Source organism: Taudactylus pleione, unplaced genomic scaffold (genome assembly GCF_031769625.1).
Source record: "Taudactylus pleione unplaced genomic scaffold, aTauple2 ptg000128l, whole genome shotgun sequence".
Lineage (NCBI taxonomy): Eukaryota > Metazoa > Chordata > Amphibia > Anura > Myobatrachidae > Taudactylus > Taudactylus pleione.
In genome coordinates, this window is record NW_028284530.1 from 9,276,657 (window position 1) to 9,303,765 (window position 27,109).

The following is a 27,109-nucleotide window of genomic DNA, read 5'->3' on the forward strand; positions in this document are numbered from 1 at the left end:
GATTCTCGCATAGAAATAAAGAATGGTCTCTACTGTATTCTAAGGTTCTATCATGTACAAGGGGAGGGATGCTGAGAAGTAGAGGTGAGAAAAAAGTTTGATCAAATTTAGAGTTTCTGTAAATATCACTGCTTTTCAGCCACCAATTCAATTTGTGTTTTTTGCACTGAAAACTATTTTGGCATTTGGAACAAACCTATCTTTTGTAACATTGTATTTTGTGTTTGTAAAATAAATTATATTAAAATGTAACCAAAACAATTTGAACAAATATAACTTTATTTTCTATTTTATAAATAAATATATGTTAAATGCACTTTTAGACCGCAATTAAGTTTACTTATTTACTGTTGATGAACACTGAATTAAATGCAACAGGTCTTGTGCTCTTTTAAATTTGAAAAAATATTTGGAAATGGCTTTGGGGATTGACATTCTACTTGTATTTGAGGAGAATTTGTGAAATAGCCTTTAGCATCACCACCAAGGAAGATCAAAAATAAACCAAGGTCAGGAGAATGACAGGTAAAATAGCCAAAAATGGGTTGGGTTAAAAAAAAGATCACGGTTAGACCAGGCCTGATTGGGCATGTGTGCAGCGCGCCCACTCCTCTGAGCAGCAGGCCCACATCCCTACACATCTTACCTCTGTCAGCAATCGGGTCCTTCTCCCAGGGGCAGATCTAGACTTTTCACTTAGGGGGGGCGGATTATATATATATATATATATATATATACATACCGCCTGGTACATAGAAACTAGTTAAGGAGACGGGGCTCTAGGAGGAATCGGCACAACGGGAGCGACAGTGGTGAGAGTCTGTCACAGCTGGTGCTTTTGTGACTTGAGAGATCCTGTATTGAATAAGAAGGCGAAGTATTGAGGACGGCCAGTGATTGTTCATGTGATTTATACTGTGGTGAATTCCACTACTTAAGGTACACCTCCTCCACATAGGTGATTAATATTGGTGAAGTTTACCGTGTTTTGTACGTTCTTGCACTAGGAGGCGCCCTTTTCCACTTTTTGTTTTATAGAATTAAAGCTGTTGGAACTTCAGTGGATGGGAGAAGGAGCTGCCACCTTGAATACTTGGGGAGTGCTTCACTTAAGATTAAGACTTTAAGTGACATTTATCTAAGGACTGAGCACCATATACCACCCTTTTCTCTCTCTCTCTCTCTCTCTCTCTCTCTCTCTCTCTCTATATATATATATATATATATATAGGTTGAGTCTCCCATATCCAAAATGCTTGGGACCAGGGGTATTTTGGATATCGGAATATTCCGTATTTTGGAATAATTGCATACCATATTGAATGTCTTAGGAATAGGGCCCAAATCTAAACACAGAATGCATTTATGATTTATATACATCTTATACACACAGCCTGAAGGTAATTTTATACAATATTTTCAATAATTTTGTGGCTCGAACAAAGTTTGTGTACATACATGAAATTCATTTATGTGTCATATACATCTTATACACACAGCCTATAGGTCATTTTATACTTTATTTTTAATAATTTTGTGCCTTAAACAAAGTTTGTGTACATTGAACCATCAAAAATCAAAGTTTTCACTATTTTATTCATGCTAAAAATATTCCGTATTTCGAAATATTCCGTATTTCGGAATATTTGGATATGGGAGACTCAACCTGTATATATATACAGGTTGAGTGTCCCATATCCAAAATGCTTGGGACCAGGGGTATTTTGGATATCTGAATATTCCACAGTTTATCTTGGGAATGGGACCCAAATCTAAACACAGAATGAATTTATGTTTTATATACACCTTATACTCACAGCCTGTAGGTTATTTTATACTTTATTTTTAATAATTTTGTACATCAAAAAAAGTTTGTGTATGAACATGAAATTCATTTAAGTTTCATATACACCTTATACACAGAGCCTGAAGGTAATTTTATACTATAATTTTAATAAGTTTCTTCTTTAAACAAAGTTTGTGTACATTGAACCATCACAAAGCAAATGTGTCACTATCTCAGTCATGCTAAAAATATTAAGTATTTCGGAATATTTGGATATGGGAGACCCAACCTGTGAGTATATATATATATATATATATATATATATATATTAGGGGTGAGCGGGTTCGGTTTTACTCGTATTTACTCGGATCTTTAAACAGCATTTTATTGGCTATCGCCTATCATGTGTTTTGGATAGCCAATATAATAAATCCGAATTTGCGGTAAAGTGGCGATAAGAACCGAGTAAATCCGAGTAAAACCGAGCCTGCACATCCCTAATATATATATATATTATTATTATCCTTTATTTATATGGCGCCACAAGTGTTCTGCTGCGCCTCACATAGTACATAAAACTAATAAGTGAACAAAAAATAAATAAATAAATAAATAAATTACAGTACAGTGAAGGACATTATATACATTGCTGCAATAGTGATTAAAACACTCACAATAAGCAGCAGGGAGTTGGCAGAGACGTGTTAGGTACCCTTATGAGGAGTAAGGAGTAGAAGAAAGTGTAAGGAGAAGCACATGAGGGAAGAGGTCCCTGCTCATGAGAGCTTACATTCTAAAGGGGAGGGGCAGACAGACAGGTGTGACACAGAAGGGGAAGATAGGAAGGAGAGTGATTATGTTGGTTAGGATGAGAGCTGGAAGGCCTTGATGAAGTAGTGGGTCTTGAGAGCCCGTTTGAAGATATGCAGTGAGGTGGAGAGTCTGATAGGGAGAGGGAGAGAGCTCCAAAGGTAGGAAGCAGCACGGGCAAAATCTTGGAGGCGGGAGTGGGAAGAAGCAATCAGTTGGCAAGAGAGGCAGCATGCATTTGTTGAGCGAAGTGGATGGGTGGGAGTGTGAAGGGAGAGAAGGTCAGAAATGTATTTGGGGGAGGATTTAGTGAGGGCTTTGTAGGCGAGTGTAAGAACCTTGAATTGGCATCTGAAGGGGAAGGGGAGCCAGTGAAGGGCTTGAAGGAGAGGGGAAGCAAATGTAGAACGTCTGGAGAGGAAGATGAGCTGAGCAGCAGCATTGAGAACCGATTGTAGTGGAGAGAGGTGGGAGACTGGGAGGCCAGCTAGGAGAAGGTTACAGTAGTCCAATCTGGAGATGACCAGTGAGTGGATGAGGGTTTTAGTGGCATCCTGGGTGAGGAAGGGTCTAATCCTGGAAATATTTTTTAGGTGGAAATGGCAGGACTGCGAAAGGTGCTGAATGTGTGGTTTAAAGGAGAGGAGTCAAGAATAACTCCAAGACAGCGCACTTTGGGGATAGAGGAGATAGTTGTGCCATCAATAGATAAAGAAATTGTGGGAAATGAAGTAATGGAAGAGAGTGGGAAGATGATCAGCTCAGTCTTAGACATGTTAAGTTTAAGAAAGCGCTGAAGATAATTATTATTATTATTATTATTAACAGTTATTTATATAGAGCACACATATTCTGTAGCACTTTACAGAGAATATTTGGCCACTCACATCAGTCCCTGCCCCAGTGGAGCTTTCAATCTATATTCCCTATCACATGGGCACACACATACACATTAGGGTTAATTTGTGTTGGGAGCCAATTAACCTACCAGTATATTTTTGGAGTGTGGGAGGAAACCGGATTACCTGGAGGAAACTCACACAAGCACAGGAAGAATATACAAACTCCACACAAGTAGGGCCGTGGTGTATGCGAAAACGATGAACGATAACAATGACCAATAATGCGCGCTCCCGCAGGTCATTGGTCATTGTTGTTCATCGCCTGAAAATGCAGCCCAACCTGACGATATTGTCAGGTTGTTGCATGTTTGGGGTTGAGGGAGGGTGCCCGGCACTGAACGATATAGTTCATGATATCATTCAGTGTGTGTGCTCAAGGTCGTTAATGACATTGAGCACACCCCTGCCAGAGACACACTAGACGACATCACTCATGGAGCTCATGGAGTGTGGACGCACCTTTAGTTTGGAGAAGATAAGCCAGGCAGTAGCATTGAAGACAGATTATAATGGAGAAAGATGGGAGTTGGGAATGCAACATAGGAGGAGGTTACAGTAGTCCAGTCTAGAGGTGACCAGTGAGTGGATGAGGGATTTAGTTTCCTCTAGGTTGAGAAAGGGTCCGATCCTGGAGATATTTCAAAGGTGGAAGCGCCAAGACTGGAAGAGGGACTCAATGTGGGGATTGAAGTAGAAGGAGCAGCTAAGGATAACTCTAAGACAGCGGACTTGTGGAATAGAAAAGATGGTGAGGTTGTCAATGGATAGTAAATTCTGGGGAAATGAGGAGACTCCAGATGGTGGGAAGACGATCAGCTCAGTCTTAGGCATGTTACATTTAAGAAAGTGCTGAGACATCCATAAATATTTCAGATACCTTTCAAGTCACATTTTCTCCTATTTAAGGGGAACTGTTATGTAGGAGAGGGATCAATGTCCTTTTTATGGAGTTTCAAATAGATAATCCACTGTTGAACTTTTTCATGTTTAGAAGGTATAGAGACAGATACCAATTTTGTTGGCCATCCTGATATTTTATTATTATCCATGAACATTTTCTCTTGAATGTAAACAATTATGTCTATCTCATACATTTGTTTCCAGTAAATGGGCGCACAGGCAGGAATATCTCAGAGGGAGATCTCATCGTGTCTCCACATTTTAAAATCAAAGATAAGAACATCAGACAAGATTAGCCAGGAGAAGACCCCATTACCCTAATTATACATCCAGTACCTCACAGTAGAGAAATATCATCTGGTCCATCTAAGCATGGGGGAATGTTCTGATAACTCAGGTCTTTGCTATACAAAGTACAGCTCATAAAGATTATACAATTTTATCTGTAACTGGTAAACGTTCTATACGTCAGTCAGTTTTAGTTAAACATCAAAAAACTCACACAGGTGAAAGGACACCAATACCATGCTCTGAGTGTGGGAAATGTTTTAAACAGAAATCACAGCTTCTTACACATCAGAGAACACATTGAGTTGATATACATGAAACAGGTGCATCTATGCTACTTATTGTAAAAGCTGTGTATAATTAATGTAATAATAAAAGCAGGCATGGATACACTTACAGAGCATATACTCCTAGACATAGTGATTACACCGAATTACTGAGGGCTATTAAGGTGCATACACACGGTATGATCTGCACCACCAACGACTTGCAAGTTGACGATATCGTCCAAGTTGGCCTGCATGCATGGACGATGAAAGATATCTTTATCGTCCATACGGGAACGCGCATCGTTGGTCGTTGTCAGTTTGGTGACTACAAAAAAGTGAACGATATCGTTATCGTTCATATCGTTCATGAAAGTCGTACCATGTGTACTCACCATTACAAGCTCCAGGGCTAGTTTTACTTATATTAAATGCAGAAAACAGTTTTGAATTTTATATTTATTGCAGTTTGATATTTCGGGGTGAAAACTGCAGAGAATCAGCAGAAGCAGCTGCTTAATAAATCTAGCCCACAGTCACACAGTATAATAACATATTATACTGTTATTACCAGCCACAGACATACATGGGATGGGAGTACTCACTATATGGCTAAGACAGATTGATCAGATGCAGAACGTATTGCGGTCTCATTATTCAATAAGATATTGGTATCACTGACAGTAATAGCAGACACCAGAGCTGTAACTTTTTGGTGCCCTGTGCCAGAAAGAGCATTGGCACCCCCCTTATTTTTCAAAGGGACATAATGCACCCAAAAAAGGGCCATGGCTTCATGGGGAAGGGCCAGGGATGAGATAGGGGAGGCCAGGAGATGCTGGGGATAAAATAAGAGGAAGCTACAAGTGAGAATGATAATAAACAGGAAAACTGACAGGCACAAACAGCACGCCCTGACCTGTGGTCAGGGCCGGATTAACAATGGGGCGGTTGGAGCTACAGCTCCAGGCCTACCATTGAAAATAGGCCCACAGGAAACTGACTGTCATGCAGACAGAAAAAAAAATTATTTTTTTCCTGTCACAACCAACAGCCCAGCTCACTGACTTCCTGGCCGGCCAAATCTTAGCCCATTCCCACACCCCCTTGGTCCTCTCCTCTCTGCTGGTGGACACACACGTGCTGGCTGAAGCCCCGCCCACCTCAGACCCACCGAAGCTCCGCCCCTAGTCACCCGAAGCTCCATCCCTGGTCGTCTTGCTCTAAAGATGTGTCCATGAGTAGCCTTGCACATGATCCGTTTACATTTTCAATGTTGCAGAACCTGTTTTCATACTTTCGTGAGGGATTACGGAAAGGACCAGTGTAGGTTCTGCAATTTTGATACCGAATTTTAGTGTTTTATACAAGCCGACCAGAGTGCAGCCCATTCGACTGCAACATGGTCCACTCCATTCACAGGCAAACGGTAATTAGGAGGACACCAGGCACCACACTTTGCACAGGAGTGCCGGCCTACCAACTGTGTATGTGTATATTGCTCTATTGCTTTCAAGGTTGCAGACTCCATACATACATACACCGTTAGCGGCCTGGCAGGTTACTGGTCCTGTTCACTAAGTGCATGACGTCATGCCATCGCACAGGGGGGCGGGAGTGTCATCACCTGGAAGTGCGAAGTGCAGCACTGCCGGGAGTGTCCTGAGGATGCTGCACAGACTGGGTGTCTGTCTGAGCAGCACTGCATCAGCGATACTGGCTGCAGGGTGCTGTTCCAAGCAACCTGTTTGCCTGTGTCAAGGGCCGTGGGGCAGCGACGGTGCCCCAAACAGAGCACATCTCTAGTTTGGCACCGTATACAGTCAGAAACAGCAGCACTCACTTTCGCCATGATTGAGAGACAACAAAGGTCTATTATCAACATTTCAGTCCTCTGTGGCCTTTTACCAAGAACACTCCAGAGGACTGAAACATTGATGGGGCCAATAATTGGATAGTGTATATGCAGGAGGGCTAGCCAATAAATATCTTCAAATGCTCCTGCAATGGTCAGATGGGAAGGTTGGGATAGCCTGTTCTACACACACTATCTCTTTCCTGGAATGGTATTGAAAATGCCGGCAGCTGTTTAGCCGGTTCAAATACCGACTGCGGATGCCCGACAGAATGAAGATCCCAGCTAGGGCAGGTAAGTTCTAATACCCTCCCCCCTAACCCTCCCTTAGGGGTGCCTAACCCTAAAACTCCCGGGGTGGCAGCGGCACGCAATAGGCCCTCCATGAATTTCAGCTCCAGGCCCTTGTGGACATTAATCTGGCACTGCCTGTGGTGCCCTGTGCCCTGGCACGTCTGCACTACCCTAGCTACGGCCCTGGCAGACACGTGTCCCTGCAATGGGCTGGTGATATAGGGGAGCATATAGAGTTAGTCTTAAATGCATTTTGCTCCTTTCTTACTGCGCATGCGTTATATATAGGTGTAGCCATGCCGACAGATTCGCATTTATTGTGTACATCTCCTCGCTATAGGGGAGGAGGGACGTGCAGATGTGACCAAAGTCTGATAAGACCGCTCTCACATAAAATGCGGCTATATGAGGGCTGGTTACTTGCAGTTTCTCCTCCCCTGGTGCTAATTACATACCTGTAATGAAGACGGGCAGCAGCCACATCTGATTGGCTGAATGTGTGTAACTCAGTTATGCTAATGGTTTAGTCATATTGCTGCTGTGAGTTATTCACATGATTACAGTGAAATGAGCGATCGGTTTGTAATAAGAATCCATGTTTCCTCGCCTGCTTTTATATGGGAAAGTAACTAGTATATTTATTAATGTGTAAATTAAAAGAAACGTAATTGTGTCTTTTTTTTATTTAACAATCTCCCTGCAACTTATATATGTATTAATGACACTGTCTGACCCTGTGCTGTAATGTGTATGGATTGTATACTGATGTCTGAGCCATCACCTCTTGCCGTACCCCGGGCACCTTTGTTGTGTGTAAGACTGAGGAGGAACATGTGCTGGGATTTCCTGTTACTCGCAGCCCCACCACCAGGCACCTGTTATGGAACGCATTTTGTTTTTGGGAGATAGACGCAACTTCCATCCTACTTCATATGAGCCCCATAATGTGGGATCTCGCACACGATCACATTGTTCTGTCATATTATATAATCCCTTCTGTTATCTGTTACTCTCTCACTGGTGGTCAGAGCTGCACAGTAATGTGTTCCCACAGTGCAAATGCAGCTCTCTGATGCTATGTGGCCAGTGCTGTACAGATGCCCCCATTACATACAGTAATAACATGGGACACACAGTAACTGTATTCCTGGTGTCCCCTTACTCAATAAAATAAACAAAAAGTGTCTTTTTTAGTCTAATATTTGTCTGTGTGTGTGTGTGTGTGTGTGTGCGTGTTAGGCTTAGCCGCACAAGATACAGCAAGTCAGCAACGCAACCTAGTGCTGCCCGACTCCAGTCGTCATCAATCGGTTCTGCAGGCCCAAGTTGTGGACAGGTAAAAAAATAAAACATAGTGTATTTTTTGTCAAATTTTGACTGCACATGTGTGAATTTTGTAACCGCACCTTGGCTACACAATTGGTGCTTGTGACACTGCTTCAAGACCGCAGAGAATATGGAGGGCTGTCACATGACAGGAGAGCAAGGCCAAGAACCACATGTTGTAGCTGCCGCCAGCAGTGCAAGCCCGTCAACTTCCTCATCCTCTATGAAGGCCCATGCCCCAGGGCTTAAGTCACGCCATCGATATGGTAAAGCTACTTGTACTGAAGTTAACAACAAAAAATTTTAAAGAAATTTGCCTTTAGATAAACAAAAAATTGGCAATATGCCATTCACTACACAAAGTGGCAAGGAAAGGATAAGGCCTTGGCCTTTATTTATGATGACTGCTGGTCCTGATTCTGATAGCCCTTCTGCTTGCAGTAGTAATGGTGGTGGTACCAATAAAAAATTGAAAGTTGTTAAGATGAGTAAGACAGCTCTGGAAAAACCAAATGAATGCCCTGAGAAATCGAAATCACAAATCCCCGAGGAGAGTGCAAGTATGTCCGCGGTTGCTATATGTGAGCCAGACCTAAATACTAGTGTACTGGAGGATCCTCCAAGTTCCAAAATTAGTGTGCCCCTAAACCACCTAGGAACCTCCTCCTTGTTACATCACTTGGAGCGCATTCATCAAATATCAAAGTGTATGTCACCAAGTTCCAAAACTCAAAATGTAACAAGTCCAGTGTCACCTACCTGCTCCCTCTCTGTGGGATCCAAGCACCTTCGATCTCCAACACCAACACCTGCATCATCAACATCCTCATTCGTCATTGGGAGTAGTCCTGCTGCATCCAATTTTGTTATTCGAAGCATGATTGACTCCTCTCCTATCCGTGATTCCTCAGAAGGATCCTTGATGACTACGCCTGTTGCTGCTGCTGTTGCTGTGAGTGGATCTTCATCCCAGCGTATTCTCCAAAAAGCAATTAACTGTCCTGCAAGGGCAAACAAGTATGACAGCAATCACCCATTTGCACAGCGGGTTACTGACGCCATAACAGCTATGCTGGTATTAGATGTGCGTCCTGTATCCGCCATTACTGCAGTGAGTTTTCAACAGTTAATTGAGGTCCTGTGTCCTCTCTACCAGATCCCTTCTAGATTCCACTTTTCTAGAACAGCAATTCCAAGTCTGTACAAGGACATTAAAAAAAACCTTATTAATGTCCTCAGAAATGCCGTTGTACCCACTGTCCACTTGACCACTGATATGTGGACAAGTGGGACAGGGCAAACTAAGGATTACATCACTGTGACAGCCCACTGGGTAGGTGCAAGCAGCAACATCTACCAAAAGACAGCTGATACAGAGGCAGGCTACTCTTTGTATAACTGGTTTCACTAAGAGGCATACTGCTGAGAACCTCTTAGAAAAATTCAGGGAAATCATTGCTAAATGGCTTACCCCACTTGGACTCTCCTCGGGATTTGTGATTTCGGACAATGCCACCAATATTGTGAGAGCATTACATATGGGTGAATTCCAACACGTCCCATGTTTTGCTCATACAATTAATTTGGTGGTGCAACATTTTTTTTAAAAATGACAGGGTCATGCAGAAGATGCTCTCGGTGGCCCACAAAATATCCGGACATTTTAGACATTCGGTGACCGCTTGTCGAAGATTGCATGACCAGAAGGTACTGTTAAATTTGCCGTGTCATCAGCTGAAGCAAGAGGTAGTAACTCGGTGGAATTCTACTCTCTATATGCTTCAGCGGATGGAGGAACAGCAAAAGGCCATCCAGGGCTATACAATGACCTATGACATAGGCCGTGGAGGGGGAATGCACCTTACTCAAGCACAGTGGAGAATCATTTTCATGTTGTGTAAGGTTCTCAAACCCTTTGAACTTGCCACACGTGAAGTTAGTTCAGACACTGCCAGCTTGAGTCAGGTCATTCCCCTCATCAGACTTTTGCAGAAACAGCTGGAGAAACTGAAGGAGGAGGTGAAACAGAGCGATTGCGCAAAGTATTTTGGACTGGTGAATCAAACCCTTGATTCACTTCACCAGGATCCAAGAGTCGTCAATCTATTGAAAACTGAAAAATATATTTTGGCGACCATTCTGGATCCTAGGTTTAAGTCCTACCTTGTGAGGTTTTTTCCAACAAACCAAAATATAAAACTGTGCAAAGAGCTGTTGGTAAAAAAATTGTCAGCTGCAGCAGCACGAGAAATGCCATGATTTCCTCCTTCAGTTTCTGCAGCTGCCAGGAAAAACTAAATTTTCCTTACAGATGCCTGCTGGTCATGCAGATCGTTCACCAAAAAATTACATCTGGTCGGGCCTGAGAGAACTGCCTACTAGTGACATGTCTTCTACCATGACTATGTATGATATGGTGTCCATTCACAAAATGGTGGAGGACTATTTCAGAGATAACATCCTAATAGGCATATCAGACAGTCTCTTTCAGTACTGGCAGGAAAAAGAGACAATTTGGAGTCCCATACACAAACTGGCTTTGCATTACTTAAGTTGCCCACCCTCCAGTGTGTACTTCCTCAAAAGATGATGTTCATTAAAATGAATTACAAATTCCATGAGGAAGACCTCTACCAACAATTACATGAAAAAATAACAGAGGCGCCTATGGTGGATTCCAGCGGGGATGAATTAATATTGTGTGAAGAAGAGGATGTATACGCTGATGGGGATGATGAGGACGAGGACGACGACAATTAATGTAAAGCCAGTTTGTGTATGGGATAATTTTCATTTCCATGTCCAATGCACATTGGCAGCTTGTTTTATGGGGGTCCAAACTAGAGATGAGCGGTTCGGATTCTGTGGAATCTGAACCGCTCCAAACATAGGGGATCCGAGTCTACCCGAACCCTGTTCAGGTGTTCCCCGCCTGACTCGGATCCCCGTTCGGGGCTGATGTCGGATTCTCGCGAGACAATCCGACGTCAGGGCTCCTCTAGTGTAGGGCAGACCACTGTGATAGCGGTCTGCCTTACACAGATACAAACACACAGCCACCAGTGGCAGCTGTGTGTTTGTAATAGCAGCCAATGAGAGTCCGTAGACTCTCCATCTTCCAGCTCCCTCCGCGCGTAATACAGCAAAGCAGAGCGGACGACGGCAGAAGTGGGGATTCAGGTAAGTTTTTTTATATATATATATATATGTGTGTTTGGAAGGGGGCACTACTGGAGGCATGCTAATGGGGGCACTGCTACTGGGGGGCATACTACTATTGGGGGCCTGCTAATGGGGGCACTACTACTGGGGGCCTGCTAATGGGGGCACTACTTCTGGGGGGCTGCTACTGGGGGCACTGCTACTGGGGGGGCATACTACTACTGGGGGCATGCTACTGGGGGCACTACTACTGGGGGGCATACTACTACTGGGGGCATGCTAAGTGGGGCACTAATACTGGGGGGCATACTACTACTGTGGACATGCTAATGGGGCACTACTACTGGGGGGCATACTACTACTGGGGGCATACTACTGGGGGCACTGCTACTGGGGGCATACTACTGGGGGCATGCTAATGGGGGCACTACTACTGGGGGCACTGCTACTGGGGGCTGGGGGGCATACTACTACTGGGGGCACTGCATAGGGGGCCCTACTACTAAGGGGACTGCATAGGGGCACCACTACTAGGGGCATTGTGTAAGGGACACCACTGCTGGGGGCATTGTATAAGGCACCTTACTATTTGGGCTTTGTGCATAAGGGTCACTATTGTGTGCACTGTGTAAAAGGGGCACTACTGTGGGCATTGTGTAAAAGGGGCACTACTGTGGGCATTGTGTAAAAGGGGCACTACTGTGTGTCGTAACATAAATAAGAAACACTACTTTAAGGTGTAATGTGAATCAGGGGCACTATGTGCGGTGTAATGTGAATAAGATTGTGCTCTGTGACTCCTAGTTTTATGGGGTCATGGCTGGCCTGCCTTTCTTTGCATGACATCTTACCCAAAGTGGGCGGGGCAGGCACATGGTGGCATTGAAGCCCTGTTACGACACTGGTTATGCTAAAATGTTGCTGTCACGTAATGTTTTTATGTGCGTTACTTTCGAGGAAACCTAGAAATTCAAGAGAAAAAACAAACAAACATTGTTTTTACTTTCCCCCATTACAGTTATACAGTATGTAAGGAAGTCTTCTCCTATATGAGTCATGTCCTTATGCTTGGGTGGCAATGGAGCAGAGTGAATCTCATGCAGGTATTTCCAGTGATTTATGGACCAGTATGTTTTCCTGAGAGAGGCAGACATATGACACTTTGGAAACAAGTACTGTGACTCTGCTGGCCGTAACCATCTGGGTGGGTGCACTACTTTTCATTTCCGCTGCAATGTGTCATAGATGTGCTTTAAACTGTGGTGTCTGTGCCGCTGCTTTGTCGATTGGTAACCAGTCAGCTCACTACAACCTTTGGCCAAAACTATCATTTAAACTGTAAGGTGGTCTAAATTGACTGTAAATTACTGGAAATTAAGGTTATTGAGGTTAATAATTTATTATCAATATTACAGCCAGGGCTGCACCAATTAATTTCTTTTTATCAATTATTCAGCCAGGGGCTGCACCCAATGAATTGTTTTTTTAATTCATTTATTATCAATTTTACAGTAGGGGCTGCACCAATGAATTTCTTTTTATTAATTATTCAGCCAGGGGCTGCACCCAATGAATTGTTTTTTAATTAATTTATTATCAATTTTACAGCCAGGGGCTGCACCAATGAATTGTTTTTTAACTAATTTATCAGGGGCCGCACCAACTATCAATTCTTCATTCCTCAAGGGTATCCCAACCATCATCTTTGCACAGTTCTCAACTCTATTAATAATTATATCAATCAGTTTTGAGCCAGCAAGCTGGATGCAACCTTTTGGGCCTTTAACTAGATGAAAAAAAATCAATATTGTGAGCTGTGAGGTGATTAAAATTGACTGGAAACAAGTGGAAATAAATATTATTCAGGTTATTAATACTGTAGGTTATTAATACTGTATGTGATTTAAGCTGTTTTTTATTTTTTTAAGAAAAAATCCAGATCCAAAACCAAAACACGAAAACAAAACACGGAGGTGAGGTTTTGGCAAAACCAATCCTGATCCAAAACCAGGGGAGATCCAGATCCAAAACCAGGGGAGATCCAGATCCAAAACCAAAACACGGGGGTTGGAGCACATCTCTAATTTCTTCAGAGGTTGCCCGTTGCAGAGAAATCATATAGGTAAGAAAATACTCATTCACATGCTCACTGTGTTTATTCACTGAAGAGAGGGACTGGGCAGGGCCGGATTTATAGGCAGGGTGACAGGGGCGGTCGTCCCGGGGCCCACCACAGATAGGAGGCCTCCAAACAGTTTCCCCGGCCACATGCCTCAGATGAACATTTTTTTTTCCTGCAGCAGCCTGTGATTAAGCCCCGCCCCCGACATTTGGCCCCACCCCTATTTTAATGACCCACAAATCACGCTGATTTTGGCTGCTGCTGCCTGTGAAAACAGGGTAAGCATCTATGTATGTTTATCTGCATGTATAGTTACATGTGTGTGTATGTATGTACAGTATATATATATATATATATATATATATATATATACATATATATATGTATCCAAAACCAGCATATCGTGGCATTCCTTGCAAGAAAGGACAAGCCTGGTTCTTTCTTCCTTGCATGGAATGCTGCTGTATTCTGGTATATGTATGTGTGTATATATGTATGTATATATATATATATATATATATATGAATCCTACATGCCAGCACTCTGCAGGTAGCTGGAACCTGCCAATAACTTGCCTTGGTGCCCACCTGAGGCTAGCACACCCCTAATGCAATGTAGTTAATGAAGGTGGCACTCCAAGTCTTATCTTAATCGGTGAAGAAATAAACAGGTGCTGTATACAATGTTTCGGGGTCCAGGCCCCTTCTTCAGGACACACAAAAGTGACAATTAACATGATAAACTTAAATACTAAGCAAACTTAGAACTCACCCACCTCCTTTCTCGCTGGCCCACGGCGTGCAGTGCCACACTTCCGGTCCCGGACACAGCATCACACTCGATATGACGACACCCGACCAACAGGAGAGGAGACACAGCCTGGCATACAGTCTAACTTCCTGTGTAGTATACACATCATCATGACTACCGCTGTGAACGACGTACACCAGCGTAGTCTGCGTGAATGACAAAAAAATGTAGAAAACATGGCACATCCACATCATAAAATACAGTGCATAAAAACTTAAGCTGGAGTGAAACACACCATAAATTGCCTACAACTAACAATTCCATATAGGTGTATATATTATCGAAAATAAAACACAGGACAACCTGCAAGGCTGCTACCTAACTCCAACAGGTCTCTATATTCATACAAATTGCTCAAAATGATACTGAAAATGTTAAAAATTTCTTAAAAATTTAAACCAAAGTGAAAAAATATGTGGAAAAAATACTAAAGCTTAACTCCGTGTTCAATATACACAGCCATTAGGCATGTACACATGCTAACCACAGACAATAACACCCCCTCTTATATCTTAAAGGGGAAAGCATATACTGATGCCAGCTCCCCAATCATATCATACAACAAGCATAGGCAAACGCAGGGGGGAGTTCTGGTTGCCTGGAAACCCCCCTCCCCAGGCCACACCATGTCCACTATAGAAATAGTAATATAGAATTGTATTAGTGCTGTATTCTTAGTATCACAAATGAAATAATTAGCACCACCTGTGCATTTTTTGTGTCCGCCAGTAATAAATACACCTGTGCACCAACTAGGAGATCTGGAAAACATGCACAGTCGGTGAGCACTGCTATAGACCATCAATAGTTAATTATTAATACCATATAATAATACACTATCTAGTGCATGATGAGACCAATATGTACATATATGTCCAGTGCAGTGCTAGGTTCTTCTGCCCGGACTAGCTCCAATGCTCTGGAATGGTGCCCACATCGGAAATAAAAACATTAATCTCAGGCAGTATGGTCCTACTGCTGCATTTAATGGCTTATTGTGATCACTGGTCCTCTATATATGCTGGAATTATGACACACAATACACTTTGTATGATGCATATTAAAACTGGTTAAGTGATAATTATGCCCTCTTCATAGACTGGCAACACTCGCTCTAAAATCTAGCATTTGGAAACCCCCCTCTAGAAATCCTGCGTTTGCCACTGACAAGCCATATAGATACAGAATAAATCCATTAATAGCTGCTAAACTCCAAACCACTAAATGGATACTAGCACAAGGAAATCTCAACAAAAATCTAGTAAGTTGTTACTCTACCTTACAGAAAGCAACTCAAATTTAAGGCTCCATTTAGGCCTTTTGGACTCACTGCAGGGGCGGATTGGGCCGCCGGGAAATCGGGAGATTTCCCGCTGGGCCGGTCCCCTCTCCCCCTCTGATGGGCCGCAGAGCCTGACATTTACCGGCGGCTCTGACAGCCGATACCGCGATTGGGCAGCGGCAGTGAGCTTCAACACGCATGCGCAGAAGCTCAATTAGAAGACGAAAGTAAAATGGCCGTAGGAGGGCTGCTGCGCATGCCCAGCCGCAGCAGCTCCTCCCATCAGCCATTACAGAGCTCGTGAGTGAGAGCTCACTGCTCCGCCTCCTGCAGTCACAAATGCAGGAGCCGGGAAAGGCAGCTACACATGACTGGCGGCGTCCGCGGCAGGCAGGCTGGCTGGTAGGCACTTAGGGCCTGATTCAGACCCGCTCGCGAGCGCTGACCGCTCGCAAGCGGGTCCATGTTGGCCAAGTGCGCATGCGCACGACGGAGGCGGCTCCGTCGTGCGCATACGCGAGACCCGAATAATGACGGCCAAGCACCAAAGGTGATTGACAGCACGCCCCCTTTGGTGGGCATGCCGGGGGCGTGGCTGCCCAGACGGAGGCGTTCCCATGGGAACGCCTACCGTCTGGGGCCGGCCCCGCTGACATCACTAGTGATGTCAGTGGGAGTGCTTTTGGATCTGATAGAGCCAAAAGCACTCCAGGGCTTGCGGCAGACGAGACCCTACCACAAGGGTCGTCGCAAGCCCGATGGTCGCGATGGTCTTGACCATCGCGACCATCATTTTGGCCGCTCGCTATAGCTGTGGGTGGTCACCCACAGCTATGCGAGCGGCTAGGAGGCCGCTCTTAAATTCAGAGGGACGGCCCTGATTCAGAGCGAGCACTCTGTCAGAGCGTCCGGCTCTGAATCAGGGCATTAGTTCACAAATGAAGTGCATCACTTGTTCAAGTTTGTATTGTTGACATATTTACTTGTGTTATCATCTAACTTATGTAGTTCAGTGTACTACAGTGTGTGTATTATATAATGCAGGGGTAAGGGGGTGGGGGTCCCCCGCTTCCTATAGTTTGAACAAAAATGTTTAGTGTGCTGTGTGTGCATGACAGCTATGACTTATAGAAAAAAAAAATGAACATCACATGGGACATAGGACTCCTTTAAATATATATATATGACACAGAGGACTACTTAAATATATATATGCACATATATAAAATAAATATACCTATATATGTGCATATATAGTGTGTGTGGGTGTATATGTATATATATATATATATATATATATTAGGGGTGAGCGGGTTCGGATTTCTGAAATCCGAACCCCCCCGAGTCCCCCCGATCCGAGTCCGATCCGAGTCAGGCTCGACTTTTCCCGCCTGAAATCGAGGCAAAACGTCATAATCCCGCCTTCCGAGTCTCGCGAGTTTTGGATCCTATATAAGGTACCCGCGTCGGCGCCATTTTCTCACTCGGCTGTGGACAGTGATGAGGGAGGGTGGGAGTTAGGGCTGTGTAGTGTAGTGCAGTGTAGTGCTGCTGTTGTCCACTACTTCAAAGTCCATAGGGGCTGGCTGTGTTGTGCTGTGCTGCTGTTGTTAATAGGGGCTGTGTCCACTACTTCAAAGTCCATAGGGGCTGGCTGGACTGTGTTGTGCAGTCAGTTCTTCATAGGGGCTGTGTCCACTCCAAAGTCATGTGCAGTGTCCCAGTCCTAAGGGGGTGCTGTAGTGTTGTCCAGGGGGTGCTCTGTCCATCAGGGGTGCTCCCCCCAAGTGCTAAAAAAATTATATATTTTCTGTGTTTGTGAATTGTGTGCGCAGTAGCCGCACGTGCATCAACAAAGTAGTGCCAAGCGTGCGCCTGTGTCATAAGTAAAGGGCCGGCTGGCTTGACCGTTAAGGGTGCTGTAACCCCCGAAAGTACACTCCAGTCCAAACCAAAAAAAAAATTATATATTTTCTGTGTTTGTGAACTGTGTGCGCAGTAGCCGCACGTGCATCAACAAAGTAGTGCCAAGCGTGCGCCTGTGTCATAAGTAATGGGCCGGCTGGCTTGACCGTTAAGGGTGCTGTAACCCCCGAAAGTACACTCCAGTCCAAACCAAAAAAAAAATTATTTTCTGTGTTTGTGAATTGTGTGCGCAGTAGCCGCACGTGCAACAACAAAGTAGTGCCAAGCGTGCGCCTGTGTCATAAGTAAAGGGCCGGCTGGCTTGACCGTTAAGGGTGCTGTAACCCCCGAAAGTACACTCCAGTCCAAACCAAAAAAAAAAATATTTTCTGTGTTTGTGAATTGTGTGCGCAGTAGCCGCACGTGCATCAACAAAGTAGTGCCAAGTGTGCGCCTGTGTCATAAGTAAAGGGCCGGCTGGCTTGACCGTTAAGGGTGCTGTAACCCCCGAAAGTACACTCCAGTCCAAACCAAAAAAAATATTATTTTCTGTGTTTGTGAATTGTGTGCGCAGTAGCCGCACGTGCATCAACAAAGTAGTGCCAAGCGTGCGCCTGTGTCATAAGTAAAGGGCCGGCTGGCTTGACCGTTAAGGGTGCTGTAACCCCCGAAAGTACACTCCAGTCCAAACCAAAAAAAATATTATTTTCTGTGTTTGTGAATTGTGTGCGCAGTAGCCGCACGTGCATCAACAAAGTAGTGCCAAGCGTGCGCCTGTTTCATAAGTAAAGGGCAGGCTGGCTTGACCGTTAAAGGGTGCTGTAACCCCCAAAAGTACACTCCAGTCCAAACCAAAAAAAAAATTATTTTCTGTGTTTGTGAATTGTGTGCGCAGTAGCCGCACGTGCATCAACAAAGTAGTGCCAAGCGTGCGCCTGTGTCTTAAGTAAAGGGCCGGCTGGGTTGACCGTTAAAGGGTGCTGTAACCCCCGAAAGTACACTCCAGTCCAAACCAAAAAAAAAATTATATATTTTCTGTGTTTGTGAATTGTGTGCACAGTAGCCGCACGTGCATCAACAAAGTAGTGCCAAGCGTGCGCCAGTGTCATAAGTAAAGGGCCGGCTGGCTTGACCGTTAAGGGTGCTGTAACCCCCGAAAGTACACTCCAGTCCAAACCAAAAAAAAAATTATTTTCTGTGTTTGTGAATTGTTTGCGCAGTAGCCGCACGTGCATCAACAAAGTAGTGCCAAGCGTGCGCCTGTGTCATAAGTAAAGGGCCGGCTGGCTTGACCGTTAAGGGTGCTGTAACCCCCGAAAGTACACTCCAGTCCAAACCAAAAAAAATATTATTTTCTGTGTTTGTGAATTGTGTGCGCAGTAGCCGCACGTGCATCAACAAAGTAGTGCCAAGCGTGCACCTGTGTCATAAGTAAAGGGCCGGCTGGCTTGACCGTTAAAGGGTGCTGTAACCCCCGAAAGTACACTCCAGTCCAAACCAAAAAAAAAATTATATATTTTCTGTGTTTGTGAATTGTGTGCGCAGTAGCCGCACGTGCATCAACAAAGTAGTGCCAAGCGTGCGCCTGTGTCATAAGTAAAGGGCCGGCTGGCTTGACCGTTAAGGGTGCTGTAACCCCCGAAAGTACACTCCAGTCCAAACCAAAAAAAAATTTATTTTCTGTGTTTGTGAATTGTGTGCGCAGTAGCCGCACGTGCATCAACAAAGTAGTGCCAAGCGTGTGCCTGTGTCATAAGTAAAGGGCCGGCTGGCTTGACCGTTAAAGGGTGCTGTAACCCCCAAAGTACACTCCAGTCCAAACCAAAAAAATATATATTTTCTGTGTTTGTGAATTGTGTGCGCAGTAGCCGCACGTGCATCAACAAAGTAGTGCCAAGCGTGCGCCTGTGTCTTAAGTAAAGGGCAGGCTGGCTTGACCGTTAAAGGGTGCTGTAACCCCCGAAATTACACTCCAGTCCAAACCAAAAAAAAAATTATTTTCTGTGTTTGTGAATTGTGTGCGCAGTAGCCGCACGTGCATCAACAAAGTAGTGCCAAGCGTGCGCCTGTGTCATAAGTAAAGGGCCGGCTGGCTTAACCGTTAAAGGGTGCTGTAACCCCCGAAAGTACACTCCAGTCCAAACCAAAAAAAAAATTATATATTTTCTGTGTTTGTGAATTGTGTGCGCAGTAGCCGCACGTGCATCAACAAAGTAGTGCCAAACGTGCGCCTGTGTCATAAGTAAAGGGCCGGCTGGCTTGACCGTTAAGGGTGCTGTAACCCCCGAAAGTACACTCCAGTCCAAACCAAAAAAAAAAATATTTTCTGTGTTTAGCCGCACGTATATATATCAAATCGATATAACATAAATGGAGGACCAAACTTTCTCCGATAAAAATAAAATAGAGAAAGATCAAGAACCACTTCCTCCTAGTGCTGAAGCTGCTGCCACTAGTCATGACATAGACGATAACATGCCATCAACGTCGTCTGCCAAGGCCGATGCCCAATGTCATAGTAGAGGGCACATACAATCCCAAATGGCAAAGTTCAGGAAAATGACCTTGAAAAAGACATTTAAATCAGCTGAAGAGAAACGTAAACTTGCCAATATGCCATTTACGACACGGAGTGGCAAGGAACGGCTAAGGTCGATCCCTAGTATGTTCATGACTAGTGGTTCAGCTTCACATGACGATGGAAGCCCTCCTCCCACTAAAAAAATCAAAAGAGTTAAGCTGGTAAAAGCACAGCGAAGAACTGTGCTTTCTAAGAAGATATCACAAATCCCCAAGGAGAGTCAAAGTGTGGTGGTGGTTGCGATGCCTGACCTTCCCAGCACTGGACGGGAAGAGGTGGCTCTTTCCACCATTTGCACGCCCCCTGCAAGTGCTGAAAGGAGCACCCACAGTCCACTTGCTGATATGCAAATTGAAGATGTCACTGTTGAAGTACAACAGGATGAGGATACTGGTGTAGCTGGCGCTGAGGAGGAAGTTGGCGAGGAGGATTCTGATGGTGATGTGGTTTGTTTAAATCAGGCTCCGGGGGAGACAGTTGTTGTCCGTGGGATGAAAAAGCCCATCACGGTCATGCCTGGGCAGAAGACCAAACATTCCACCTCTTTGGTCTGGCAATATTTCTATCCAAATCCGGACAACAACTGTCTTGCCATATGTACCATATGTAATGGTGAAATAAGTAGGGGTAGGGACGTCAACCACCTAGGAACATCCTCCCTTATACGGCACCTGCAGTGCGTTCATAAAAAGTTACTGTCAAGTTCAGAAACTTTGGCTAAGACCATAAGCAGTCCAGGGACACCTAAATCCCGTTGTCCTGTTGTATCCAAGCGCCTGCAAACCACACCGTCAACTCCCTCCTCGTCAATTTCCTCCTTAGTCAGGATCGGAAGTAGTCCTGCAGGCCATGTCACTGGCATGACTGACTCTCCTATCCGGGATTCCTCCGGAGGATCCTGCATTGCTACGCCTACTGCTGCCGCTGCTGCTGTTGCTGCTGCTGGGAGTCGTTCATCATCCCAGAGAGGAAGTAGGAACACCACTACTTTTACTAAACAATTGACCCTCCAACAGTCCTTAGCGAGGAGGATGAAGTACGACAGCAGTCATCCTGAAGCAAAACGTATAACTGAGGCCTTGACTGCTATGTTGGTGTTAGACGTGCATCCGGTATCCGCCATTAGTGCAGTGGGATTTAGACAATTGATGGAGGTAGTGTGTCCCCGGTTCCAAATCCCGTCTAGATTCCACTTCACTAGGCAGGCGATACCGAGACTGTACAGAAACGTCAGAAAAAGTGTCCTCAGTGTCCTGAAAAATGCCGTTGTACACAATGTCCACTTAACCACGGACATGTGGACAAGTGGAACAGGGCAGACTAAGGACTATATGACTGTGACAGCCCACTGGGTAGATGTATCACCTTACGCAGCAACAGCAGCAGCGTCACCAGTAGCAGCATCTCAGAAACGCCAGCTCGTTACAAGGCAGGCTACGCTGTGTATCACCGGTTTCAGTAAGAGGCACACCGCCGACAACCTCTTAGAGAAACTGAGGGAAATCATCGCCCAGTGGCTTACCCCACTTAGACTCTCCTGGGGATTTGTGATATCTGACAACGCCACCAATATTGTGCGGGCATTACATCTGGGCAAATTCCTGCACGTCCCATGTTTTGCTCACACAATAAACTTGGTGGTGCAGAATTTTCTGAAAAGCGACAGGGGCGTGCAGGAGATGCTTTGGGTGGCCCGAAAAATTTCTGGCCACTTTCGCCATTCAGCGACTGCATGCCGAAGACTGGAGCGCCAGCAAACACTCTTGAACCTGCCCCGCCATCACCTGAAGCAAGAGGTTGTGACGCGGTGGAACTCAACCCTCTATATGCTTCAGAGGATGGAGGAGCAGCAAAAGGCCATTCAAGCCTATACATCCACCTATGACATAGGCAAAGGAGGGGGTATGCACCTGACTCAAGCGCAGTGGAGAATGATTTCCGTGTTGTGCAAGGTTCTCCAGCCCTTCGAACTTGCCACACGTGAAGTCAGTTCAGACACTGCCAGCTTGAGTCAGGTCATTCCCCTCATCAGGCTTTTGCAGAAGCAGCTGGAGAAAGTGAAGGAGGAGCTAAGATGGAGCGATTCCACTCGGCATGTGGGACTTGTGGATGAAGCCCTTCATTCGCTTTGCCAGGATTCCAGGGTGGTCAATCTGTTGAAATCAGACCACTACATTTTGGCTACCGTGCTCGATCCTAGGTTTAAAACCTATGTGGTGTCTCTCTTTCCGGCCGACACAAGCCTGCAGAGGTGCAAAGACCTGCTGGTGAACACACTGTCAGCTGAAGCGGAACGTGACACGTCAACGGCTCCTTCTTCATTTTCTCCCGCAACTGGGGCTGCCAGGAAAAAACTTAGGTATCCTAAGCAACCCGCTGGCGGTGATGCAGGGCAGGCAGGACCAAGTTTGAACATCTGGTCCGGACTGAAGGACCTGGCAACAATTTCTGACATGTCTACTGTCACTGCATATGATACTGTCACCATTGACAGAATGGTGGAGGATTACATCGGTGACAGCATCCAAGTAGGCATGTCAGACAGTCCATACCTGTACTGGCAGGAAAAAGAGGCAATTTGGAGGCCCCTGTACAAACTGGCTCTATTTTACCTGAGTTGCCCCCCCTCCAGTGTGTACTCCGAAAGAGTGTTTAGTGCAGCCGGGAACCTTGTCAGCGAAAGGCGTAGGAGGTTGCTTCCACAGAATGTGGAGAAGATGATGTTCATCAAAATGAATTATCAGCTCTTCCAGGGAGACCAGCCTCCAGAAGGTACAGAGGGACCTGTGGTGGTGGATTCAAGTGGGGACGAGTTAAAACTTTGTGAGGATGAGGATGTACACACTGAAGAGGGTGAGGAATCGGTGGATGAGGAGGATGAGGATGACATCTTGCCTCCGTAGAGCCAGTTTGTGCAGGGACACATTAATTGTCAGCTTGTTTTGTGGGGGCCCAAACGAACCAATCATTTCAGCCACAGTTGTGTGGCAGACCCTGGCGCTGAAATGATTGCTTTGTTAAAGTGTGCATATCCTGTTTATACAACATAAGGGTGGGTGGGAGGGCCCAAGGACAATTCCATCTTGCACCTCTTTTTTTTCTTTGCATTATGTACAGTTTGGGGCCTAGTTTTTCTAACTGCCATCCTGTCTGCCACTGCAGTGTCACTCCTAGATGGGTAACGTGTTTGTGCCGCCCACTCGTGTCGCTTAGCATAGTCAACCAGCTACCTCGGTGCAACCTTTTGGACATAAAAACACTATTGTGAGGTGTGAGGTGTTCAGAATAGACTGGAAATGAGTGGAAATTAAGGTTATTGAGGTTAATAATAGCATAGGAGCAGAAAAACCTACAAATTCTGTGATTTTAGCTGTTTTTATGCTTTTTTTAAAAAAAATACAGATCCAAAACACAAAACCCAGAACCCAAAACACGGAAGGGTGGTTTTGGCAAAACCAATCCAGATCCAAAACACGAAGAAAGATCCAGATCCAAAACCAAAACACAAAACACGAAAAGTGGCCGGTGCACACCCCTAATATATATATATATATATATATACACACAAAGTTGTTTTCATATGGCGTGTTTATTTCTACATTTATGCGTACTTCTGCATTTAATATGAATGGTGTAGGTGCTAGGCCAGACGGCGGTTTCTGCATCAGAGTTTAGCTCCGATCGGGCAGCAGTCTTAAGCTTTTGCTCATTCGGGTTAATAACTGGTGCCTGTGTGCTTAACTGTGTATGGCCTGGTGTAGGAGTCTGACATAAAGTACATTTGCAGGGCTTCTGGCTATGAATAGGTTAAGAAGACTGGTGTAATGATGCTGATGTGGTCTGGCTGCTCCCTGAATACTGTGTACTGCTATTTAGTCTCATGCCCTTGGCAGTGAAGAGGTTATTATTACTATTTAGTATGTTAAGTATTAATTTAAATATCATGGGTGCATTCTTATATAAATATATAGTCTGCCTGAAAAGTGATATGGCATGCTGAATAAACTTAATGGGTGGACATCATACCTGGGGTGCCGCATTTATTATTTATTACCAGTTATCAATATAGCGCACACATTCCACAGCGCTTTACAGAGAAGATCTGGCCATTCACATCAGTTCCTGCCCCAGTGGAGCTTACAATCTATGGGCCTGATTCAGACCCACTCGCGAGCGGCTGTCCGCTCGCAAGTGGGTCGATGTTATGGACTGAGCATGCGCACGACGGAGGGAGCTCCGTCGTGCGCATGCGCCAGACGCGACGAGCGAAGGAAAGTCCTTCGCTTGTTGTGTCCAATCAAAGGGGGCGTGCTGTCAATGTTGATTGACAGCACGCCCCCTTTGGTGGGCGTGCCGGGGGCGTGCCTCCCTGACGGGGGCGTTCCCAAGGGAACGCCTCCCGTCAGAAGCCGGCCCACTGACATCACTAGTGATGTCAGTGGGAGTGATTTTGGCTCTGATAGAGCCAAAATCACTCCGGAGCTTGCGGTTGAAAACCTCAACCGCAGGCTCCGGCTCGCAAATTCGATGGTCGCGATGGTCTCGACCATCGCGGCCATCACAATGCACGCTCGTATAGCCTGTGGGTGGTGACCCACAGCTATACGAGCATCCAGGAGGACGCTCCATGAAAATGGAGGCCGGCCCTCATTCAGAGCGTGCGCTCTGCTCAGAGCGTACGGCTCTGAATGAGGGCCTATATTCCCTATCACATGCACACACATACACACTAGGGTTCATTTTTGTTGGGAGCCAAATAACCTACCAGTATATTTTTAGAGTTTGGGAGGAAACCGGATTACCCAAGGGAAGCCCACGCAAGCACAAGGAGAATATACAAACTCCACACAGTTAGGGCATTGAACCTGCGACCTCAGTGCTATGAGGCTATAATGCTAACCATTACACCATCTGTGCGGCCCCGTACTCATAATTCACACCAAATACCGGCGCCAAAATACCGGCAGGCCGGGATCCTGGAGTGTGAGATCCACTGTATTTATTATATTTTCGCCACTTGGATTTATTACTTACACTTTCTACAATATATGTTGGTATATTTTATATACCGTACATGTCATATTTATACTATGTTGGTTAGCAATTTGCCAGTTGTGCTTATTTTATAATTTAATGTTTATTGATTATAATAGCCACGTATACATTGCTCACCTGTATTTTGGATCACTTTGGTGATCTTCATTTCCCAATATATTGGGAGATATATCTATATATGTGTCGTTCTGTTCGATACTATTTACCCTTATTTTCATTAAAATACTCAAGAGAGAATTTATTTTAGGTTCTTTATTAAATGCTAAGTTTTATTGCACTATCCATCTATCATTTACAAATTAATTTACAATTTATCTTCTAAGAGTGCCCCAACAAAGGCATATTTGTCTTTAATCTTTATTTTTTTGTTTCTTTGCAAAAAAATTCTGACTTCTACCATTCACATCAGTCCCTGCCCCAGTTGAGCTTACAATCTATGGGCCTCATTCAGACCCACTCGCAAGCGGCTGTCCGCTCGCAAGTGGGTCGATGGTGTGCACTGCGCATGCGCACGACGGAGGGAGCTCCGTCGTGCGCATGCGCCAGACGCGACGAGCGAAGGACTTTCCTTCGCTCGTTGTGTCTGATCAAAGGGAACGACGAGCTAAGGACTTTCCTTCGCTCGTTGTGTCTGATCCCAAGGGAACGCCTACCGTCAGAAGCCGGCCCCACTGACATCACTAGTGATGTCAGTGGGAGTGATTTTGGCTCTGATAGAGCCAAAATCACTCCAGGGCTTGTGGTCGAAAAACCCGACCACAGGCTTCTGGTCGCACTGGCGATGGTCGCGATGGTCAAGACCATCACGACCATCATCCTGCATGCTCGTATGTGCTGTGGGTGGTGACCCACAGCTATACGAGCGTCCAGGAGGACGCTCCATTTTTATGGAGGACGGCCCTCATTCAGAGCGAGCGCCCTGAATGAGGGCCTATATTCCTTACCACATGCACACACATACATACTAGGGTTCATTTTTGTTGGGAGCCAAATAACCTACCAGTATATTTTTAGAGTTTGGGAGGAAACCGGATTACCCAGGGGAAGCCCACGCAAGCACAAGGAGAATATACAAACTCCACACAGGGCATTGAACCTGCGACCTCAGTGCTATGAGGCTGTAATGCTAACCATTACACCATCTGTGCTGCCCCGTATTCATAATTCACGCCAAATACCGGCGCCAAAATACCGGCAGGCCGGGATCCCAGCACCAGAATCCCGACCGTCGGCATCCAGAAGGTAAATATCGGGGTGTTAGGGGGAGGTTAGCGTTAGGTAGCGGGGTTAGGCATTAGGGGGAGGGTTAGTGTTAGGCACCAGGGAGGGAGTGTTAGGATTGCGGGGAGGTTAGGTGGCCCTACGGGGGAAGGTTAGGTTTAGGCACCAGGGAGGGGGTCTTCGGTTTAGGGTGCAGGGAGGGGGAGGTTAGGTGTAGGCACTAGGAAGGGGGGGTTAAGTTTAGGCATCGGGGAGGGTTAGGGATAATACTTACCTTTTAGTTCCTATGGGCGTTGGGATTCTGGCTGTCTGGATGCCGCTGTCAGTATTCTGAACAGCGGCATCCCGACAGCCGGGATTTCATACTCCACATATATATATATATATATATATATATATATATATATAAATAAAAATCTGGTGTGATGTTCCCCATAAAGTTACACCAACTGCTAACCAATAACTTGTTAATGTCAGGCAGAATGTTTTCTAATTTATTTTTTGGCAGTTTTTATAATTAGTGAGATCAGCAGATAGAAGGGGA